Source organism: Canis aureus, chromosome 28 (assembly GCF_053574225.1).
Source record: "Canis aureus isolate CA01 chromosome 28, VMU_Caureus_v.1.0, whole genome shotgun sequence".
NCBI lineage: Eukaryota > Metazoa > Chordata > Mammalia > Carnivora > Canidae > Canis > Canis aureus.
The window spans coordinates 31,966,837-31,991,154 of record NC_135638.1 but is presented as its reverse complement, the minus strand read 5'-3'; the positions used below and the strand labels follow the sequence as shown (position 1 = coordinate 31,991,154).

The 24,318-nt window shown below is 36.6% G+C and overlaps 1 long non-coding RNA gene across 1 annotated transcript in view; it reads left to right on the top strand.

Moving 5' to 3' along the window:
* Positions 1-24,318, top strand: part of LOC144300610 (uncharacterized) — a 122,678-nt gene that overhangs the window by 59,169 nt on the left and 39,191 nt on the right. The window contains exons 6-7 of the long non-coding RNA XR_013367388.1: positions 12,459-12,544; positions 18,331-18,396. This is a non-coding gene — a long non-coding RNA (uncharacterized LOC144300610). The remainder of the gene's footprint in view (positions 1-12,458; positions 12,545-18,330; positions 18,397-24,318) is intronic.

Here is a 24,318-nt window from a genome sequence, read left to right as displayed (position 1 = left end):
AGTGCTTGCCATGGGTGCTAAGGAGGGAGGCCAGCATGAGGGTATTGGTTTAATATCCTTAATCTAATCCAGAGCTCCACTTTGAAAATAAGGAATGTGATGCCCACAAAAAAACCATGTTTCTTACCATGATACTCATTAGTTTTCAGATTCAGCATCTAAGAGATGTATAAAGCCATTTAAAATTTTTTTTGATGTTTTTTTTCTTTGAGATAATTTCTTGCTTCTTTCAATTCCTGTTAATAATGCAGAACTGTTTTCATTTTGTTTTCCTTTCTGGCATTATCATCAAGGAAATGAATTTAATTCATCTTTTCATCCTAAATTTATTCTGCATCATGCTTTTAAATTAATTTTTTTCCTTCGATACTTCTGTTCACAATTAGACATCTATGTCTTTCATGGTCTCTTCTTTTTTTTTTTTTTTTTTTATTTATTCATGATAGGCACACAGTGAGAGAGAGAGAGGCAGAGACACAGTCAGAGGGAGAAGCAGGCTCCATGCACCGGGAGCCTGACGTGGGATTCGATCCCGGATCTCCAGGATCGCGCCCTGGGCCAAAGGCAGGCGCCAAACCGCTGCGCCACCCAGGGATCCCTCATGGTCTCTTCTGATCAAATATTTGTTTTCTGTTTCCAGTTTTGTTCCTAATCAAGAAAATTGACATATAACTCTGTGAATTTATTTTTATTTATTTATTTAAATATTTATTTATTCATTCACGAGAGATACAGAGAGAAAAAGGCAGAGCCATGGGCAGAGGGAGAAGCAGGCTCCCAGCGAGGAGCCTGATGGGGGACTCGATCCCAGGACCCTGGGATCACACCCTGAGCCGAAGGCAGATGCTCAACTGCTGAGCCACCCAGGCATCCTGATACTATGAATTTAAAGTGTAAAATGCATTGATCTGATACACATACATTGTGATATTATTACCACAATAACTTCAGCTAACACCTCCATCACATCACATTTTTATCTTTTTTTTTTTTTTTTTTTTGTGGTCAGGGCATTTAAGATCTATTGTCTTAGCAACCATCAAGTATATAATACAGTGTTGTTGATTATAATCACCATGCTGTCGGTTACATCCCCAGAATTTATTCATCTTATATCTGAAAGTTCAAACCATTTGAGCAACATCTCCCCAAATTCCCCCTCCACCATGCCTCAGCATTCTACTTTCTGTTCCTATGAGTTTGGTTTTTTAAAATTTCACATACAAGAGAGATCATGCAGTATTTGTCTTTCTCGTCTGACTTATTTCACTTAGAATAACACCCTCAAGTTTCATCCATGTTGTTGCAGATGATGGAGTTTTCTTTTTTTTAAAGACTGGAAAACGTCCTATTTGTGTATACATACCACATCTTTTTTTATCCACTCATCTGTAGATGGACACTTGGTTGTTTCCATGTCTTGGAGACTCTGTTTTTATTTCCATTGGTTCTATACCCAAAAGTGAAATTTCTGGGTCATATGGCAGTGTTCTTTTTAATTTTTGAGGAATCTCCATGCTGTTTTCCACAGTGGCTGTACCATTTTACATTCTTACCAATAGTTCCTTTTTCTCCACATCTTCACGAACACTTGCTATCTCTTGTCTTTTAGATGACAAACCTTTCTAATAGAGGTAAGGTGACATCTCATTGTGGTTTTGATTTGCGCTTCTTTGATATTTAGTGACATCAAGCACCTTTTCTTGTGTCTGTTGGACATCTGAATGCCTTCTTTGGAAAAATGTCTATTCAGTTCTTCTGTCCATTTAAAAAACTGGATTGTTTATTTACTATTAGTGGAATGAGTTCTTGGTGTATGCAGGATATTTACCCCTTGTCAGACATATGAAATACAAATATTTTCTCCCATTCTGTAGGTTCTCTCAACACCTTTTGTTGCTTTTGCTTGCAGTGTTACATCCAAAAAATCAGTGCCAACATCAATGTCAAGAACATTTTTCCCTATGTTTACTTTCAGGAATTTTATAGTTTCAGGTCTTACATTTAAGTCTTTAATTCATTTCCGGTTAATTTTTGTGAGTGGTATAAGATATGAGTCCAGTTTCATTCTTCTGTATATAATTCTTCAGTTTTTCCAACACCATTATTGAGGAGGCTATCTTTTCTTCATTGAGTATTATTGGCTGTCTTGTCAAATATTTGTTGACCACATATGTGCTTTTTCCCCCCTTGGCTCTTTATCTTGTTCCATTGGTCTATATGTTTAATGTTATGCGAGACCATATTGTTTTGATTACTACAACTTTGTAGTATAGTTTGAAAACAGGAAGGATGATGTTTCTGTGTGTGTTCATTCAGAAGAGTTAAAATGATCAATTATTATTATTTTTTAAATAATAAATTTATTTTTTATTGGTGTTCAATTTGCCAACATACAGAATAACACCCAGTGCTCATCCCGTCAAGTGCCCCCCTCAGTGCCCTTCACCCATTCACCCCCACCCCCCACCCTCCTCCCCTTCCACCACCCCTAGTTTGTTTCCCAGAGTTAGGAGTCTTCATGTTCTGTCTCCCTTTCTGATATTTCCTACCCATTTCTTCTCCCTTCCCTTCTATTCCCCTTCACCATTATTTATATTCCCCAAATGAATGAGAACATATAATGTTTGTCCTTCTCCAATTGACTTATTTCACTCAGCATAATACCCTCCAGTTCCATCCACGTTGAAGCAAATGGTGGGTATTTGTCATTTCTAATGGCTGAGTAATATTCCATTGTATACATAAACAAATGATCAATTATTGATGTCAATGTAGTATGAATAAATTTTGTTTTTGCTGCAGGCTACACATTTTACTGTAATTGGTACTATAAAATCATGGTTTTAAATGCTTAATTGAGCTCTAGTTTCTGTCTTAGCTTACAGGTTTCTTTTTCTCTGAAGCTAAGCTTCTGCCAGTCTGCCTTGTTTTACCTTCTGACTCACTTTCATGCTTTGATCTAAAATCCTCCATAGATACCATTTATCAAAATAGCTGGGTCTAATGTTCAAGAAAAGTTTTCAATTATTGTTGAGATGATATGAAACACAATAAAATGTAAAACCTAAAAAAGGATTGGTTTTGGCTAGTTAGGGTCTTTTGTGGTTCTATACAAATTTTAGGATTTTTTGAATCTGTGAAAAATACCATCAAAGTTTTAATAACAATCACATTGACTCTATAGATGGTTTTCAGCAGTTTTTAACAATGTTAATTCTTCTGATCCATGAACATGGGATATATTTCCATTTGTTTATATCTTCTTCAATCCTTATGTTTAATTTTTTGACAAATCATCATACTGTTTTTCACAGTACCTGCTTTGTTTCATATTCCCACCAGCAATGTACAAGTATTCTGATTTCTCCCTATCCTTCTTGACTTTCATTTTTATTTACTTATTGTTTGTTTGTTTGTTTTTGCAGGATGGTCCTTAACCTCCATGTGTTTGAGGTCCTTCCAAACTTCTTGTTGTGATTTAGTTCTAATTTCAAGGCATTATGGTCCGAGAATATGCAGGGGACAATCCCAATCTTTTGGTATCGGTTCAGACCCGATTTGTGACCCAATATGTGGTCTATTCTGGAGAAAGTTCCATGTGCGCTTGAGAAGAATGTGTATTCAGTTGAGTTTGGATGTAAAGTTCTGTAGATATCTGTGAAATCCATCTGGTCCAGTGTATCATTTAAAGCTCTCGTTTCTTTGGAGATGTTTTGCTTAGAAGACCTATCGAGTATAGAAAGAGCTAGATTGAAGTCACCAAGTATAAGTGTATTATTATCTAAGTATTTCTTCACTTTGGTTAATAATTGATTGATATATTTGGCAGCTCCCACATTCGGAGCATATATATTGAGGATTGTTAAGTCCTCTTGTTGAATAGATCCTTTAAGTATGATATAGTGTCCCTCTTCATCTCTCACTACAGTCTTTGGGGTAAATTTTAGTTTATCTGATATAAGGATGGCTACCCCTGCTTTCTTTTGAGGACCATTCGAATGGTAAATGGTTCTCCAACCTTTTATTTTCAGGCTGTAGGTGTCCTTCTGTCTAAAATGAGTCTCTTGTAGACAGCAAATAGATGGGTCCTGCTTTTTTATCCAGTCTGAAACCCTGCGCCTTTTGATGGGGTCATTAAGCCCGTTCACATTCAGAGTTACTATTGAGAGATATGAGTTTAGTGTCATCATGATATCTATTCAGTCTTTGTTTTTGTGGACTGTTCCACTGAACTTCTTCTTAAAGGGGAATTTTAAGAGGCCCCCTTAAAATTTCTTGCAGAGCTGGTTTGGAGGTCACATATTCTTTTAGTTGCTGCCTGTCTTGGAAGCTCTTTATCTCTCCTTCCATTTTGAATGAGAGCCTTGCTGGATAAAGTATTCTTGGTTGCATGTTCTTCTCCTTTAGGACCCTGAATATATCCTGCCAGCCCTTTCTGGCCTGCCAGGTCTCTGTGGAGAGGTCTGCTGTTACCCTAATACTCCTCCCCATAAAAGTCAGGGATTTCTTGTCTCTTGCTGCTTTAAGGATCTTCTCTTTATCTTTGGAATTTGCAAGCTTCACAATTAAATGTCGAGGTGTTGAACGGTTTTTATTGATTTTAGGGGGGGATCTCTCTATTTCCTGGATCTGAATGCCTGTTTCCCTTCCCAGATTAGGAAAGTTTTCAGCTAGAATTTGTTCAAATACATCTTCTGGCCCTCTGTCCCTTTCGGCGCCCTCGGGAACCCCAATTAAACGTAGGTTTTTCTTCCTCAGGCTGTCGTTTATTTCCCTTAATCTATCTTCATGGTCTTTTAATTGTTTGTCTCTTTTTTCCTCAGTTTCCCTCTTTGCTATCAACTTGTCTTCTATGTCACTCACTCGTTCTTCCACCTCGTTAACCCTCGTCGTTAGGACTTCTAGTTTGGATTGCATCTCATTCAATTGATTTTTAATTTCTGCCTGATTAGCTCTAAATTCTGCAGTCATGAAGTCTCTTGAGTCCTTTATACTTTTTTCTAGAGCCACCAGTAGCTGTATAATAGTGCTTCTGAATTGGCTTTCTGACATTGAATTGTAATCCAGATTTTGTAACTCTGTGGGAGAGAGGACTGTTTCTGATTCTTTCTTTTGAGGTGAGGTTTTCCTTCTAGTCATTTTGCTCAGTGCAGAGTGGCCAAAAGCAAGTTGTATTGGGAAAAAGAGAAAAAGAGAGGAGAGAAAGAAGGAAAGAAAAGAGAAAGAGAAAAAAAAAGGGAAGAAAAAGAAAAAAAAAACGAAAAAAAAAAAAAAGAAGAAGAAGAAAAAGAGAAAGAAAAAGAAAGGAGAAAAAAAGGGGGTGGGGGAAGGAAACAAATCAAAAAGCAAAACAAAACAAAAACAAAAACAAAAACAAACAAACAAAAAAAAGAACCACCGGGGAGTATCTTCTGATTCTGTGTACTTTAAGTCCCTTGGCTTCTCCTGGAAGTTGTCAGTCCAGCTGGTGTTCTGGGGGAGGGGCCTGTTGTGCTGATTTTCAGGTGTTAGCAGTTGGGGGAGCTGCTGTGCCCCCTCCTGGTGCAGGGCTCAGTAGGGGTTGTTTACCCCGTGAGGCCACAGGAGGAACAGCCCCAGTGGCGGGGCAGCTCTGGAAACCTGGATTCAGCCCCCGCAGTAACTCCGGAGCTCTCCGTCTGCAGGGCCTGGAGGCTCCGGGGCGGGGCCGCTGATCTGCTCAGCTGGGGCAGGAGCGTCCTCGCTGTCCTGGGCCCTCCCGGCCTCTGCCTGTCCCGGGGGAGGCGGGATCCTGGGCTGTGTCCCGGCGCCCTGTGCTCCGGGGCCTGCGCTGGTGGATTCGCGCTCCCGGGCCGCGCAGCCCCCTCCGCGGAGCCGCCGCCCAAGTCCCTCGGAGCTGCTCCTGGAACCGCGCAGCCCCCTCCGCACGGAGCCTCTTCCTCTGCCCGAGCCCCTCCGAGCTGCTCCCGGGGCCGCGCAGCCCCCTCCGCGGAGCCGCCCCCGAGCCCCTTCAGCTGCTCCGGGTCCCGCCGGGTCCCCCGTGCGCGCTGCAGCCCTTAGGGAGCTCGGCGCACTCTCCCGGGGGCAGGTGTCTGTTACTGTCCCCGGGAGCCCGAGGGCATCCCCGCCCTCCTGGGTCCTGCTCCACCTCCCCGCGAGCCCCTTTCCCCCGGGAAGGTCGGTGCAGCTCCTGCTCCTCCGGGACGGGGCTCTCCTGTCCTGGGGACACTCGCCCCGGCCTCAGCCCGGCTCCTCGCGGGGCCCCTCCCCCTTGGAGGCCTTTGTTCCTTTATTTCTTTTTCCCCGTCTTCCTACCTGGATAGAAGCGCGAGCTCTTCTCACTGTAGCATTCCAGCTGGTCTCTCTTTAAATCTCAGGCCGAATTCATAGATTTTCAGGATAATTTGAAGGTTTTCTAGGTAGTTTGGTGGAGACAGGTGATTTGGAGACCCTACTCTCCCGCCATCTTGCTCCTCCCCCTGTTTGTTTGTTTTTGTAGTAGCCTCCTAGCCAGTGTGAAGTAACATCTGATTGTAGTTTTGATTTGCTGTTCTCTAAAAATGAGTGATGTTGAACATCTTTTCATGTACTTATTAGCCATCTGTGTATCTTCTTTGGAGAGATATCTGCTCAATTCTTTGCCCATTTCTAAATTGGATTATTTGTTTTGCTATTTTGGTGAACTGTAGGAGTTTTTTTATCTATTCTGGATATTAATCCCTCATCACATATATAATTTGCAGTTATTTTCTTCCATTCTATGTGTTGCTTTTTCACTCTGCTGATAATGTCCTTGGACACACAATTTTTTTTTTTTTTAATTTTGATGAGGTCCAATTTATCAACTTTTTTTTTTCTTTTATTGCCTGTGCTTTTGGTATTATAGCCAAGAAAGTCAATCCAATATCCAAATCCAATATAATGAAGCTTTCATCCTATGTTTTCTTCTAAGATTTTAATAGTTTTAGCTTGTGCATGTTGTTGATCAATTTTGGGGGTTTTTTTTGTGCATGGTTAAGGTAAGTATGCACTTCACTCTTCCGCATGTGGATATCCAGTTTTCCCAGCACCATTTGTAAGGGTTTATTTCTGGGCTTTCTATTCTATTTCATTGGTCTATATGTCTGTCTTTATGCTAGTATCACATTGTTTTGATTAATATAACTTTGTAGTAAGTTTTGAAATCAGGAACTGAGTCTTTCAAGTCTATCATTTTCTTCAAGATTGTTTTGACTATTTGGTTATACCTTTAGATTCCTTATGAATTTTAGGGTATATTATTCTATTTCTACTAAAACAGCAATGGGAATTTGATAGGAATTACATTACATCTCCAGATCACTTTGGGTAGTATTGACATCATAATATTGTCTGCCAATCCATGAACATGGGATGTCTTTCCACTTATCTGTTTTCTTTACTTTGTTTCAACAGTGTTTTCTAATTTTCAAAGTACAGATCTTTCATATCTTTGTTAAGTTCACTCCTGAGTATTTTATTCCTTTAGATACTGTTGCAAATGTCATTGTTTTCTTAATTTCATGTTCAAGGTGTTCATTGTTAATGCATAGAGACACAAGTATTTGTATGTGGTAATTTTGTACCTTGAAACTTTAATATGTTTTAATTAACCTTTTCAATTTAAGATAGTTGTAGGTTCATATACAGTGGCAGAAATGTCATATGTTCATATACAGTGGCATATGAAATGTCTCTTTATTTCTTAAAGAGACATTTCATATACCATTTTTTCAATGTTCCTCAATAGTAACATTTTACAAAACTAGAGTACAGTACAGATAGTTGATAATGTTGAAATCCACCTAACTTATTCATATTTCACTTGTTTTGTATGTATGTGTATGTGCTTGATTCAATGCAGTTTGATTATATATATATATATTTTTTTCATGGATCCACCACCATAATAAAGATATGAACAGTTCACCTCCATAAGTGTTCCTCTATTGCCATTTTATAAATGCTCTTTCCTTCCTTTCTTCCTAGCTCTTGGAAACCATTAATGTGCTTTCCATCCATTCAATTTTATTATTTCAAAAATATTGTATCAGTGAATCATACAGTGTGTAACTTTTTGGGGTTAGCTTTTTTTTTTTTACTGAGCACAATCCTCTGGATATTCATCCAAGTTCTTGTATACATCAATAGTTCATTTCTTTTCATTACAGAGTAATATTCCATGATATGGATGTATTAGTTTGTTTAACCATCCAGTCAAGGAAAGACACTTGGGTTATTTCCAGCTTGGGGCTATTTAAATGAATTTTATATGAAAGTCTGTGAATAAGTTTTTGTGTGAACATAACTTTTCATTTTTCTGGAATGAATAACCAAGACTCAATTTGTTGGGCTACAGGGCAGTTGTATGTTTAGAATCAAAATAAACTGTCAAAATTTTTCCAGAATCATTTGTACTATTTTATATATTCTCACCAGAAATGTATGAATGATTCAGTTGCTTTGCAAGCTCAGTTACATTTTGTGTTGTCACTACATTATACTATGGCTATTCCTATAAATGTGTAGTGATAGCTCATTATAGTTTTATTTTGCATTTTCCTAAGGCTAATAAATTTAAAATATTTTTCTTTTTTTAAAGATTTTATTTATTTATTTATTCATGAGAGACAGAGAAAGAGAGAGAGAGAGAGAAAGAGAGAGAGGCAGAGACACAGGCAGAGGGAAAAACAGGGTCCATGCAGGGAGCCCGATGCAGGAATTGATCCTGGTTCTCCAGGATCACACCCTGGGCTTAAGGCGGCGCTAAACCGCTGAGCCACCAGGGCTGCCCTAAAATATTTTTCATGTGCTTATTTGCCAGTTGTATATCTTCTTTGGTGAAATGTCTGTTCACACCTTTGGCTCATTTTGATTTATATTCCTTTAAAAAAAAAAACTGTTGAATCTTAGAAATTCTTTATCTATTCTAAATTTTTGTCCTTTGTTAGATATGTGATTTGCAAATGTTTTCTCCCAGTCTTAAACTTTTTTAAAAAAAATCCTCTTTATAAGACCTTTCATGGAGTAAGATCTATTTGTTTGTTTGATGAGGTCCAACTAATTATGACATGTCTTAAACGGAGAATTGGTCTGGGCACATAGTATCAAATGCTTCTATGCTAAAAAGAAAAAATATTGGAATGAAGAAGTAAGTCAGAGAGGAACTAGTAAATTTACTTTATAAAAAATTTACTTACATTCAATTTAGGTAACAGGCTGTATTATTAGTTTCAGGGGTAGAATTTAGTGATTCAACAGTTGCATATAACACCCAGTGCTTGTTGAAGGAGGGCACTTGATGCAATGAGTAAATTTACTTCTAATTTATGTTTGTGGTTTCTACTGTTGATATCTTGATCATTGTTAGATCTGGAAATAGTAGCATCTCATATTTTTAAAATATCTTCTACATTGCACAGAGTGTTATAGGAACACATAGGAAAAATATTTACTGTGTTTTATGGGTTCAAGAGCTAAAGAATAGAAAGGAGTTAGCAAAAAGTGCAGAATGTGAGGGAATAGAAATGAGTAGGAGGATGATAGGATAAAATGATCTGATGTAGCATTTTTCAAAGTGAAGCCTGTAGATTCCTGAGATGCTTAAGTCATCATTTGCTTTTTAAGCTCTGTTAAAATTTGCACTGATGGTACTACAGTAATGGTTGATGCAGAAGCAGAATGGTTAAAGCTGCTAGAACTGTAGCATGAATCAAGGCAGTGACATCAAACTGTACTGGAAGTTATTATAATTTTTATCATCATGCACTTGCAAGAGAAAGACTATCCTTACATATCTAGAAATATAGTATTTTCAACAATGATACTAGAATAATTAGATAATTGTATGCAAAAAATGAACCTTTACCTAAACTTTATAACTTACACAAAAATTCCTCAAAATGGATTATAGATGTAAACATAAAAAATACAACCATAAAACTCTTCTATGAAGATATTGGAGAAAATCTTCAGTATTGAGGCTAGACAAAGTGTTCTTGAACATGGCACCAAGAGCACCACCCACGAAAGAAAAAATGATAATTGTACTTTGTCAAAATTAAAATCTTTTACTTCATAAAAGATACTGTTAAAAGAATGAAAAAAACAAGATATTGACTGGAGAAAATACTTGAAAATCATAAATTTGATAAAATACTTGTATCTGGAATGTGTAAAAATCTCTCAAATTTCAACAGTAGAAAATCAAACAAATCAATTTAAAAATGGGCAAAAGACTTCAACACTTCATCAGAGGATAAGAGAAGGTTAAGTAAAGACATGATAGATGTTCAAAAATTATTTGCCAGTAGAGAAATGCAAGTTAAAACCAGGATGAGATACTACTACACATCAATTAGAATGGTTAAAATAAAAAATACTGACAGTATCAAGTTTGGTTAGGATGCAGGGTGGTTAGGACTTTCATATATTGCTAGTAAGAATGCAAAAATGGGACAGCCACTCTGGAAAGCAGTTTGGCAGTTTCTTATAAAGTGAAACATAGACTTACCATATGACCCAGCAATCTCATTCCTATGTATTTACCCCAAAGAAATGAAAACTTATGTTCACACAAAAGTCTTTACATGAATATTTATAGCTGCTATATTCAGACTTCCCCCAAACTGGAAAAAATTTAAATATTCTTCCATGGGTAAATGGTTGAACAAAATATGTTTCATTCATAAAAAGGAAAACTACTTAGCAGTTAAAAGGAACAAGCTATTGTAACAGACAATAACTTGGATGAATCTTGAAGATACTAGATATCGGGTGAAAGAAGCTGGTTTCAAAGTATCACATGCTAATGTATTTGATTTATCAAAAAGATTACACAATAATCTCAGAAACCAGTGGTTGCCAAAGATTGGGAGTGGGGGCAGGTTGTGATTACAAATGGGTATCCCTAAGAGGTGTTGCAGGGTAAGAGAGCTATTTTGTATCCTAATTGTGGTACTGGTTATATGAATCTGTGCTCATAGGACTGTACACCAAAACAAATTCAATTTTACCACTTATTAACTTAAAATTTCTAAATACTAAAATAAAAAGACATATTCAAGGAAAAAAAGAATGTCCATCATGAAGCAGTAAAAAATATTAATTTTTATGAAATCTCAATCCCTGAGTACATACCTTTTTTGTATTTTAAGTGATGTAATAGTAAATATAAATAAAACCTTCGCACTGCATACAGACATATTATGGTTGCCTCCAAAGAAGAACATCTTTGTGATTGTTTTTGTTGCAGGCAGAACTAACCACTTTCTGCATGAAACACCAATTTTTAGTTGATATAACGACTTAGAAACTATTTTTTCAGCTTTGAGTATTTGGCAGGCATTTTTTTGGAAATGATCAGTGTGACCACAAAGTACCTTTGCATGTTAATTAAAAGAAGTCTTGTGTTCTACTTCGTTCTCCAGCCTAATTTTTATTTTCCCCACATGTTCTTCTAGACATCTTCTCTCATGTTGAGTTGAAGGTACTGAATCTGTAGCTTTGAGAACCTCTGTTTACTTTAGGTCCAGCCAGCCACAGTAAAAAAATTAAAAATAGCTACTAGAGATTTTCATAATAGCTTCCAACATCATATTCAGAGGGACATAAGGGAATTTAACAATTTGTGTGGAGGTTGGATGGGAGTATACAGAAAATATCTGTTTAGTATGCATCTCGGTTCTCTGGCTACCCTGTAAATACCCATAGCTTAGCGATTAGTAAACATTATTTTAATTGCCTATTTACTTGTTGTCTTTCAGCACTAAACAGCACTCTTGGAAGGCAGGGATTATGTCTTATTAACCATGACATTTCCTAAAATTAGCATTGGGCTTGGTATAGAGTAGGACATTCGATACTTCTCCGATGAAACAACAGAATGAAGAAGTGAGAGAAAGACTAGTAAATTCACTTCTAATTTATGTTTATGGTAACTACTACTTGATATCTTGATCATGGTTAGATTTGAAAAGAATAGCATCTCATAATTTTTTGATCATCTCAGTATTGTCACATTTTTGCCAATGTTGATGCTAAATAAATATGCCATGAGGGGGGAGGGAGGTAATATGTGGCCAATAATACTTATTTTATAAGGATGTGGTAAGATAGGATATACATACATATGAGGCATTTAGCCTATACCCCCATATGTGATAACTGTTCTTTTTCTTACAACTGGCATAGAGACTGCAATAAAAAGAAAACTTGGCTCTCTCTGTTTCTACAGACACCCACCTTAGAAATTTCTGCTTGGAACCTATAGATAAATAATCTAAGGAAGACAAAATCACAGTAGCCCTAACCCAGTTCTAACTGTGACATTCCTTCATCAGGGCAGCAACAGAGAAAATGTTCATACTCCAGGAAGCCATGCATAGATGATTGTAGGTAGTCTTTGGACTAAGAATCTTATATTTACTATCCTGTCTTGTTGTTTTCTCAATTGCTAGGTAAAAGGAGGAGGACCAGGAGCTGCAAATATGTACCAGCCCCTTCCACACTGAGAACTTTGGTGTATCATATATTATTGATAGATGTAAGTAATACAAGGACATGGAGTTGTACCTGTTTTGATCATTCCTCTATCACCACAGCTTACTTCACAGTGGAGTCCAGTTCATATTTTTCCAATGAATAATTGCATTACTGTTATTTACATTTAAAATTTTAAAGAATTTTCCTTCATTAAGGCATATAGGTTTTTATTTCAGAAAATGTCCTACAGCAGATAATGTAAAAAAAAAAAAAAGAAAAAAAAAGAAAGAAAAGAAAAGAAAAAAAAGAAAAGAAAAGAAAAGAAAAGAAAAGAAAAGAAAAGAAAAGAAGGTAGGGAATGGTGGTGGTGGGAGAGAGGTAGCTCCAAGGAAGTTTATGCAACTAACAGAGGCAGCATAAAAAGGCTTCTTGTAGAAGTGGTGTTAACTATTATAAAGGTTTGGCTAAATGGCAGTGGTTGCCCTGGTTTGGGAGGAGGGAAGGATGAATAGGTAGTGCACAGAGAAGTTTTAGGGTAATGAAACTACTCTGTGATAATACAATGATGGATACATTATACATTTGTCCAAACCCATGAGTAGCACCAAGAGTGACCCCTACCAGAAACTGTGGACTTTGGGTGCTAATGATGTGTCAATGCAGGTTCATCAATCGTCACAAATATGCTACTCTGGCACAGGATGTTGCTGGTCGGGGAGATTGTGAGGTGGCTGGACGTATATGGGAAATCTTTGTCTCTTCTCAATTTCATTGTGAGCTTAAAACTGCTCTAAAAAATAAAGTCTATTTAAAAAAAAGGTTTGGCTCTATGGTAACCTCGTGGAAAATCTTCCACTAAGCATTATAAAATAAAACCACTTCCCCTGGAAAATTAATAAATGAGGTCTCTTTTGCTTTCCACCTTTGGTATCATGGCTTAATCATTTCAGCTACAATGGAAAAAGTTTTTACTTTTATTTTCCCAGAAATTATAAGTTTCATTTTATAATAAATGCATAAAGTGTCGTATGAAACCGTGAGACCCTTTGGCTGCATAAATCCAGCTACTTATTAAATAATTAGTTTATTTCATAAGTAATAATTTAGAATCTAGTTTGTCCAAGTTACCACACCAGATGTTCTAAAAATGTACAGATTTTTAAAATGACGATCTGCTTCATTTGTGAAGTGCCTTGCCATTCACCAAGCATTTACACATATATGTTTTTATTTTTTCCTCCCAGCCCTGAGAAGTCACTGGGGAAGATTTTTAAATTCCCATTTGAGAAACTTTTATTAATTAATAAGTACTTATGTTGATTTTAAAGTTGTATGTTAATTAAAAAATTTTATTATTGCACAAAAAAAATTAAAACAACATAGAGCTTTAAAATGAAAAATAATGTCTTTTGGCTAATCCTAGTAAAACAACTTTAATTTAAAAAATTTTACCTTTTAGACTACTCATAGCTGAAGAGTAATCATGACTGGGCCAGAGGTGGTATTCTGAAATATTCTTTATTTATAGGAGTATAAAAAGTTATCAAAGTTTGGTATTAGAAGTAGAATATGTTACTAGTAAATTCAAGAAAAGGTGTAGTGCCCAGCAAGTCCTTGTTAACTACTATATTTACATTTACACATGGGTGTGTATGTACATATATATATATACACACACACACATATATATACACACAAACATACATATATATGTATATAGACATATGCATCTTGTATGTCTGTGTGTGTGTGTATATATATATATATATATTTTTTTTTTTTTCTTAATGCTCCCTGCCACAAACCTCTACTTTACAAAAGAAGCAAATAGGAATGAGTAACTTGTGTCTAGTTAGCTCTGCCTTGGAGAAAGTCAGGGGAGATGTTTGAGAAGAGTTGGTGCTGCAGTCCAAGGATGAGCTCATGAAAAATGGGTTTGGAGATGAGGTTTTGAGAAAGCTTCTGAGGACAGCAGTTCTTTCTTCCATGATTTTGATGGGAGTCACTGTAAATTCTGAAGCACAGTGTTGCAAATCCATGCTCTCTCTCCGGTTCTGTCAGCATGGTTGTCTGGGAGGAAACTTGGAACAGCAAATATTGGCGACTGGTATGGGAGAAACTGTAGAAGTCTGTTTGTGAGATGGGTCTTCTTGCCCCTTTCTCATAGCCAGGAAAGTCAGGTCCACTCAGAATGCCCAAAGTACAACAAAGACTCAATTGTGGGCATGACTGTCCCCACAACCATAGAATAAAAGTCATTTTTTTGTTTTGCTTCACCTTAGATGATAACTAGATTTAAACTTGTGAGTAATTTTATAATTATTACTTCACATGATTGCATCATATTATAGAAGGTGTGCATTTTTGGTATTTCTGGACATTTAGGAGGCATTTGATTCACATTTTAAAATTTGTATCATAGGGCAGCCCAGGTGGCTCAGCGGTTTAGCGCCACCTTCAGCCCAGGGTGTGATTCTGGAGACCTGGGATCAAGTCCGGTGTCAGGCTCCCTGCATGGGGCCTGCTTCTCCCTCTGCCTGTGTCTCTGCCTCTCTCTCTCTGTCTCTCTCTCTCTCTGTCTCTCTCTCTCTCTCTGTGTCTCTCATGAATAAATAAATAAAATCTTTTTAAAAATAATAAAATAAAATTTGTATCATAAATATTGTTGCTGTGAAAAATCTTTCCTCCGTATTGTTGTGTTAAAAGCAAAGCTGGAAATATAAACTGTAAGTGAACAAGCTGCAGTGGCCTTGCTTTTGTTTTAATTTTCTGCCAGGAGTAGGTATGTCATTGTTTTAACTTGCATCTCTGTGTTATTAGTTAGATTTTATTTTAATAATTATTAATTTTTTCTCCTTGGGTGTGAATTACTGGCTCATGTTATCTTTCTTCTTCTGTCCATCCTACCATCTTCCCCTGCTTCCTTCTCTGTTGAACTTAAATCTAGTAGGAACTGTTTAAATAACTGTAACATAAGTTTAAATGTTGGCCCTCTTCAATCAGGCTAATATTCTGATCCACTCACTGACACTTTTCTTGCCGAGTTTTTGAGCACCATTCTTTTAGCCAAATTCTAAACTGAATTCATATTTTTGCTTCCCCTTCCCCCCCAAAACCCCACAATGCCTATCACTGTTTCCTATCTCTATGAATTTACCTAGTTACTCAAACCACATACTAAGGCTCTCTGGCAGCCATTCCATTTTCTTCTATTCCTGTGGACATTATCTTCATTCAAGTCACCCTTGTGTCTCAGTTGGCTTGTTGAACTGAGGCCTACCTGAGTCTTCCCCTAACCCATCCTCAAAGTCTCCTTTACTCCAATCCATCTGTCCTTCCATCTGAACCCTCTCCTCTTTTCCTTTTGTAGGTATATCTTCCTCCACAGAATTCCTTAATTCTTTTGTCCCTTAAATCTGTCTCCCAAGGGAATGACAGGCCTGCCTTCTCTTTAGTTCAGGGTCTGCAGGTCAATCGTGCTTATTATTCTGATTCTCTGGATTTCTTTTCTATGACCCAGATTAAGCTGTTAAATATTTCTATTTGAATGTCTCAAAACTTCCCAAGATCCACATGTAAGATTCTGAATCACAAGCTTCTCTTTTTTAGGCTTTAAGTCAGAAACCCTGGAATCATCTTTGTCATTTTTTATTTCCTCAATAACTTCTCATTGTCTAACCCTCTACCTATCTTACAGATGCCACCTGTTAAATATCTATTATCCATTAACATTTCCATATTACCATTGTTACTCTTCTGATCCAGAATATAAGCCCCGAATTTCCTGAAAACTCTAATGGTCTCTAACTAGCCTCTCAATAGCCACTCCTGCTCCTTCAGCCAAACCTTGTTTTCCACACTACAGTATGTGATATTTTCAAACATTCTGAATTACATTTCCCAAGAGAATACAGTCCTTACGGTGGCTCCAATGCCATAAGTGATCTAGCCCTAATTTCCTCTTCTCCTATGTTCTCATCTGTTCTCCCTTGCCACTTGTGCTCCCATTCTGTCAGCCTTCTTTCTCTTCTTCAGAGGTTCCACTTTCCTTTCCGCCACATGCCCTCAGTCTGGAATATTCTTCCACACACTCGTCTCCTCCCCCGCACACTGCCCAGGATTCCTTCTTGTATTACAGACCACACCTCAAGTATCATTTCCTCAGGAAAAATTCTCTTGATCCAGCAACCTAGTTCAGACTCTCCTACAACATGATCTGAGTGGACACTGTCTCTTTCATTATAGCATCTAACACATACTCTCAACACACAGATGCTAAACTGTATGAAAGCTGAGGCTATATCTGGTTTTGTTTACCATTGTGTTTCCAGACAGAATCATGTTACCTGAAACTCAATCACTGTTAATTATTAAATGAATAAATAAATAAATAAATAATCTGCATTTCCAAAATTCAAGTGGGGTTATGTTCTCCTCTTGTTGAAATCCTTTAGATAATCTTTCCTTGTGCTCAAGATAATGTTCAAACCCCTTCACATGGCCTGTGATTCACATCAGGTCCTGCTTCCTGATCAGGCTCCAAGCTCACCTCAGTTCAGTTGCATTATGCCAGTATTTGCTAAGTGAACCTAGATGGTGCTGTGTGCAGAGGCTTGAATGATGACTAGGATATGTATCATGAGTATACTTAAAGATCTTGTAGTCCAGGACAGACATTAAAAGAGCGATGGCAACTTTGATTAACCAAATATATAAGCTGTAAAAATACTCCCTCCTTCACATGTAATGTTCCAGACACCATAGCAAGTCATTTCACTAAACATGCCATAGTTACTTTTCCTTGTTCTTTGCACATGACGTTCCCTTACATTTCTTACTTGGCACACTTGTATTTCCTGTATTGATCTTTCCCCAGTCCCCACTCAACTTTGCCTGTCTTGCTTTTTATAATTAAAATTAAAATCTTTCCAGTATTGCTCATTCCTTTGAGCTCCTGTAGCACCTTGTATAATTCTGCTATTTTCACACAGCTCTGCAAGTGTCTCTTACTTGCCACTGTGCTTCAGGAAGGCAAGCCTACATCTGGTTTGGTCAAACATACAGTAGATGTTCACTAAATAGGTCTTGATTGAGCGAATTAACCAAAGTCAAGTGAAGGGAAGATCAAAATGCCATGGGAGTTCAGAGTACAGGATGTTAGTATGTTACCAATGAGGAATAATTTGTGTAGCAGCTAAGATGTCTTATTTAACCAGGAGAAAATTTTATGTGGGCTACAGTTTTAGCAAAAGCACATGTAGAATCACCAGTGTATGGTTTCTCACTTTCAGGCAAGATGAACTGCGAATTGCCAAGAAGATTTCAGCTGTCAGCAAGGAACCTACTATAAACATAAGTCCTTTCTTGCACACAGCTACCCTTTCAGGATGGTTAGAAAGAGAGATTCTTAAGTAAAAGCTACTTACAGACAAATCTTTTGGTGTTCCTATTCCTGACCAGATAGGGCCACATCACATCATATCAGAAGCAGGGAGATTAGTAAGCAGGGTTTTCCTGAATGTGCTGATGAAGACCATTGTTCATCTAGTCCTGCCAAATGGCCATAGAAATAGTATATTCTTCTCACTACTAGAGCCCAAGATGGGTTAGGAAACCTGAGTGTGATTCCTAATTTGAAAAATAATGAGACATTAAAAATATTGTGTTTGTGGTGGAGGAAATAATGCAACACATACCTTGTAGGTGTCTGCAAGTAGCCACTTGTCAAGGAATCAGGAATAGTACTTGGGGAATTCCTATGGAGTTGGGGTGCCTATATTTTAGAGCCTTGGCTATTTTTATGTTGTTTTTTCCCCCTCTAATTATTCTCACTTTGTTCTCTCCTAGGACTTAATAAAATTTCTCTTTGAAAACATCAGCTGGTCCCAAACATACAATGAGGAATCAAGAAAAGTATGTGTTTGTGTTATTAAAATATAAACTGAGGTACATTAAAATTTTGACAAACATTGACGGGAATCTAAAGGCAGCACCAAAAGGAAAATGGTTTGATGCTTTTAGCCAAAAGGAGTTGGGGAAAAGTTTTTATGGAACCAACAGGTGTTGAGGAAAGGCAGGGGCAAAGCAAGGAAATGATTTGATTGGCTAAAACTTAAGCTGCCTTATTTGGGAAAGACAAGTTGGCTACTGTGATTGGTTGTTTTCAGGTTTCCTTTCTCATCTTTGAAGCATTTCAAGGAACTGATCCTGGCTTCGGTTTCTGTTTGCTTCTGGTGTCCACCGAAGCATTAGAGCCACTCCAGTCTAGTGGCCTCCTTGTTTAATTACTCGAACAGGGTCCTATTTGGTTCCTTTGTTTTGCTCTGTGTTATCAGGTATGGTTATTGTACTCGAAGGGGTGTTATTCCCTGGAGGGTCAAGCAGAGGCAGGGCAGCAAGAATGAAAGTGAGTGAAACTGACACACAGGAATAGTAAGAGAAGGGTGACTCTGTTTCTTCCACCATAGAGTACCTAATCTTAAATGCTCCTGCCTCTGTCTCATGACAAATTCAATTTTCCAAGTCTGATATTGCAGCATAATCAATGAGGACCACACACCTCAGAGTTTAATGCTTTATTTTCTTTATTACAAGAATGTTCCCAGGATGGAGGTGATGATGATTTTTACGAAATTAGTACTGTTTTTAGGTACAGCTTCCAAGTCCTACTTAGAATACTTTTAACTGTCATTTATTCATTTACTCTGTTCTTATTACATGAACCAACACAGACCACATGGAATTGTTGCAGTTTATTTTATGCTTTGGGGATTTTGGAGAGAATTTTTAAGTCATGGAGAGTTTTGTGTACCTTAATCAAGACAAAAAGCAAACAAGCAAACAAATAAATAAAAAAACAAAACAAGTAAAAAAAAAAAAACAAGAAAAAGAAAGGACCTTTCTCCAAAATGAAATGTGTCAATTATTAGCCAAGAGAAATGTAAAATGGCCTTCATCTTTGAGTTATTACTTTGCATTTAAATGCTCATAACTGTTTTAGAAAGCTTGACGCCCACACCACAGGATCTTGTTCCTCTTTAATTTTCTCTAATTTGTGTAGTGAATAACCAAATACTCATAATGCAATTAGAAGATAATCAGGCTTGTAATTATGTTAATTGCTGGAGACTTACATCAATCCTCCAGCAAAGTGATAGGATTTCAGGGGAACTATTAACTATTAACGTAGCAAGAGAGTGAGGGGGAGCCTGGGATGGGTAACTCCAGAAATTGATGAATAACTAAGGTTTGTATCACTGAATAACACTGGGGACAACAGAGCCATATAGGAAAGGGGCTTTAAGGGGACAATGATTTGAGGTTCCAGAAAATCAACCTTTTTTGTTGGTTTCTTTCCCATAAACAATCACAGTGTCTACCCATTTCATCATAAGAAGCCTAATTCAAAGAAGACAGATGAATAGGTGAAAGAGAGGCTGACTTTCTGTCTTAGCACTGGCTTCCACATTACCTAAAACCCAACAGTACAAAATAAGACATTGTTATTGCTTCTCCACTAGAAGTGTTCTTTGCTCGTATGATGATGACCAATAGTCAAGCTATAACTGTTGCAATCTGTCTTTAGACTGCTACTCACCCATTAAAGCCTCATGGCCTGAACATTAAGTTTATTCCTAAATACAATCAATTACAATGTGAATTAAAATTTGCTTGTTTTCTTTAGAGTTGGCTGGAGCTAAGCTGGACCTCCTGGATCCTGCCTTGGATCAGTCTTCCTTGCCTTCCTCATTAGTACAAATAGTATGAGAAGGCTATTCTTTCCTTTCTTTCACCCACGTGCGCTGTGTGGTATGGCAGGTAAAGAAGGCCTGTGGTGTGGTTTAACTGCTACTTATAACAGTTTTATGCCACCACACTTGTACCACCTCGTGAAGTTAAAATTAAAATTACCTCACAAAGAGATGTGGAGAAAAGGGAACCTTTGTGCACTGTTAGGAGGATGTAAAACGGTATAGAGGTGCCTTGAAAAATTAAAAATAAAACTACCATATGATCTAGCAGTTCCACTCTTGGATATATCGGAAGGAAATGAAACCACTATTCTGAAGAGGTATCTGTATTTCCATGTTCATTGTAGCATTTTTCACAGTAGCCAAGACATGGAGACGACCTAAGTATTCATTGATGAACTGATGGATAAAGAAAATGTAAAACATATAGACAATGGAATTTTACTCAGCCACGATAAGGGAGATTCTACTGTTAGTGACCATATGCATGGACCTTGAGGACATGATGCTAAGTGAGATAAATCAGACAGAAAAAGATACTGTATGATCTCTCTTATACATGGAATCTAAAAAAACTGAACTCATAGAAACAAAGAACAAATTGGTGGTTGCCAGAGAGGTGAGGGGGGGAAGGTAGAGGGAGTAAAAAGAATCAAAAGGTATAGACTTACAGTTGTAGGGTTAATAAGTTCTGGCGATATAATGTATAGCGTGATGATTATAGTTAATAATACTGTAATGTATATTTGAACATTACTAAAAAAGAGTAGATCTTAAAAGTCTCATCACAAAAAAATTGGAATCATGCAAGGTGATGGATATTAATTAAATTTACTGTGGTAATCATTTTGCATTATATACATATATTGAATTGTAATATTGTTCACTTTAAACTGATACAATATTTAAAATATGCCAATTATATCTTCATAAAATTGGGAACAAATAAAAGGGGGGAAAAACCATAGGTTATTTACTTAGAATAGAGAGATTACTCAAAACTGATCCTAACTTATATTGAGTCACCATTGGCCTGCTTGGTCAAAAGGAAAAAGGATTACCTCACAAATGTTTTGTTTCTTTTCTAAGAAGAAAGGACCAATGGTCTTCTAAGTAATATTCAGTTGTGTGCCACCTATCAATTATGATTAATATAAACTGAAAAGCTTTTTTATTTTCAAATGTATGCAAACTAAAATGACCCTCTACAACAAAAGTAGGGTCAGAAAAACCCAAACTCAACCATTGTTACTCAGTGTGAATATATATAATAGCTCATTCCCATCATAACTTATATTCGATATCCTTAATATCAAAATAAAGTGACAAATTTGGATTTGTAGTTCACCATATGTTTACTGCTTCTAGGCCATTTGGGAAGCATATTGCAACTATACAGGGCATAATTAAACTGTAAGAATGCTATAAGCTGAGTTAAATAAGGTACATTACATAATATTCACCAATTTTGTGCCACATTTTTTATTAATTGTTAGCCATTAAAGTGAACACAGGTTCTAAGTGTTTATTAAAGTTTGAGTCATTAAAATGACCCACATTATTAGATTTTACTGGCTGCTAGAAAGCCAGAAAGGAAAATATATGCTAAGCCCATTTTAAAGGAGGTAGCTCCTCAGAAGGTTATCAGTCAACAGGCAATTTATTTGGAAGTAACAGGATCAGGCCATCATCAATAAAAGAGTAATCATCAGTTACAAATATTCAAGAATAAATGAGGGATTTGAAAGAAGGCCAAATTGTATGAAATGGAGTGATAGGAAAATATATTACTCATAGAAACTAGAAACTTTTCCTGTAACTTATTTATGGTTGGCAAATTGTCCAAAAACCTAATTAGACAAGCTGATGTTCTTGGAAGAGATCTCAGACTAGCTCATTACATTAACTCCATAAATTTGTTCTTTCAGAAATCCCCAAGTAGGCAACTAATCATACAGAGAATTTCTTGCTTTTTCTCATTCTTTAATTTCAACTTTTATCATTGGCTAGAGTATTATTTTTACTGAGCACAGAAGTAATTGACCCAGAAAAATTTATTTAGCTTATAAACCATCACTTTAAATTAGATGCAGGTCTAGAGATAATTCAGTTAACATTCTACTATGATTTCTAATTAATATAAAAATGTGAGTACATCTCTTTTTAGTTTATATAATGAGAATAAAATTTATGATAGTATGGAATTTATGTAAAGAAGGAAAGAATGCTAATCCTGAAAACTGTACTCTTTAAGATTGAAGATAACCATTTGTTTCTTTTTAGTCCTCTCTCAAAGTCATGGAACCATGAAGTGTCAATGGTGGAAGACTAATCACAGTGCTTGTGATTAAACTGATAATAAATAGGTGGCTTACATTTTAACTATATAATGTTACCTAACTAACTAGGTGAATATACTATATACTATTTATAAATAACCTTTCTGCATGAGGTAGATGGGGTATAGGAGTTTCTAAATTCAAATATCACGTTTTAGACCAATTAGGTGTTGTTTTAAAAAAGATTTTATTTACTTATTCACAAGAGATACAGAAAGAGACAGAGACATAGGCAGAGGGAGATGCAGGTTCCTGGCAGGGAGCCCAGTGAGAACCGGATCCTCGGACCCTGGGATCACGCCCTGAACTAAAGGCAGATGCCCAACCGCTGAGCCACCCAGGTGTCCCTAGACCAATTAGTTTTATAAAATGTACCAAGAAATAAAAAGTACATTTTGCTTTCATATTCCTTCCTTTCTCTTACCAATGTGCTTTTTTCTCTGCTCCAATTTATCCTATGATCAACAAATTTATGTCTGTGCAGATTTTCCCCAAATTGCGTGCAGGTTTCTATTAACTCTGTAGTAAGATTTTAGCTTATCCCACTTCATGCTGATTTATTTCCTTACTTGTTAAAATACTTCAAATGAGTGATTAATGCAATGGAGAGTAGCTAAAACCTGTATTTAAAGTTTAAAAGATTATTGGGCCCAGACATCCTCAGAGTATTAAAAAATTGAAAGAAAGTGGCTAGACATGAAGTCTGAAATTACTTTACTTAAGAACTAGTATTTGTCAAAATCAAGCTTATGGCTCTGGACAGGGACATTCAAAACGTGTTTTAACGGTAAATATTTCAGCTGTATAACCTGAAATCCTCTGTGAAAACTTTGGAAAAAATTTCCTTAAGCTATGACTAAATTATTTAAGGCTTGTTCTTTTTGAAGTTTAATTTGTATCCCTAAATGATATTAATAGTCAAAAAGAGATTCAAAGTTGAAAATGAATGTATGCCATTTCTGTGATAAAAGCAAAAACAAAACCTGGTGCTGTGTTTGTGTGCTAACATGAAATTTCACCTTATTTGATATATATGGGAAAAGACGGAAAAAGCAAGAAAGAAAAAATAAGGACTTTTTTTTACAAGTTCAATATTTTGTAATCACTTTTTTCTGGTTAGGAGATGGCTCAAGTGGTGCCAGGCACTCAGTTGGTTAAGCAACTGACCCGATTTTGGCTTGGGTCATGATCTCAGGGTGGTGGGATCAAGCCCGACATCAGGCTTCATGCTCAATGGGAGTCAGCTTGAGATTCTCTCTCTCTCTGCCTCTCCCCTCCCCTCCCACTGTCTTTAAAATAAATAAATAAATAAATAAATAAATAAATAAATAAATAAATAAAATCTTAAAAAAGAGAGAGAGATGACTCAAAGATTGTTTAAAGTATTTGTATTGTTCAAGAGGGTGGCTGGTCATCATTTCTACTGGAGTTGGAAAAAGAGTGAAATATGTGATTTCCATTCATGGAGCAGAAATTACTTTCAAGGAAAGGTTATAGAAATAGTAAAACAAACTTTTTTTTTTTTTTTTTGTAAAACAAACTTTTGAAGAGATTTAGGTAACACTGTTGTTTATGTGTCTGTGTAGAATATAAGCATACAGCTACAGAGGTTTAACTTGAAAGGAATCTTTAAAAATTTGACCAAAGGACATTTTAGTTCTGAGATATAATAACCTCTTAGTTGTTGTGCAGTCATAGAAGTGAAGATATTGAAAAGTGAAATAGAAAATTACATTTAAAAACAT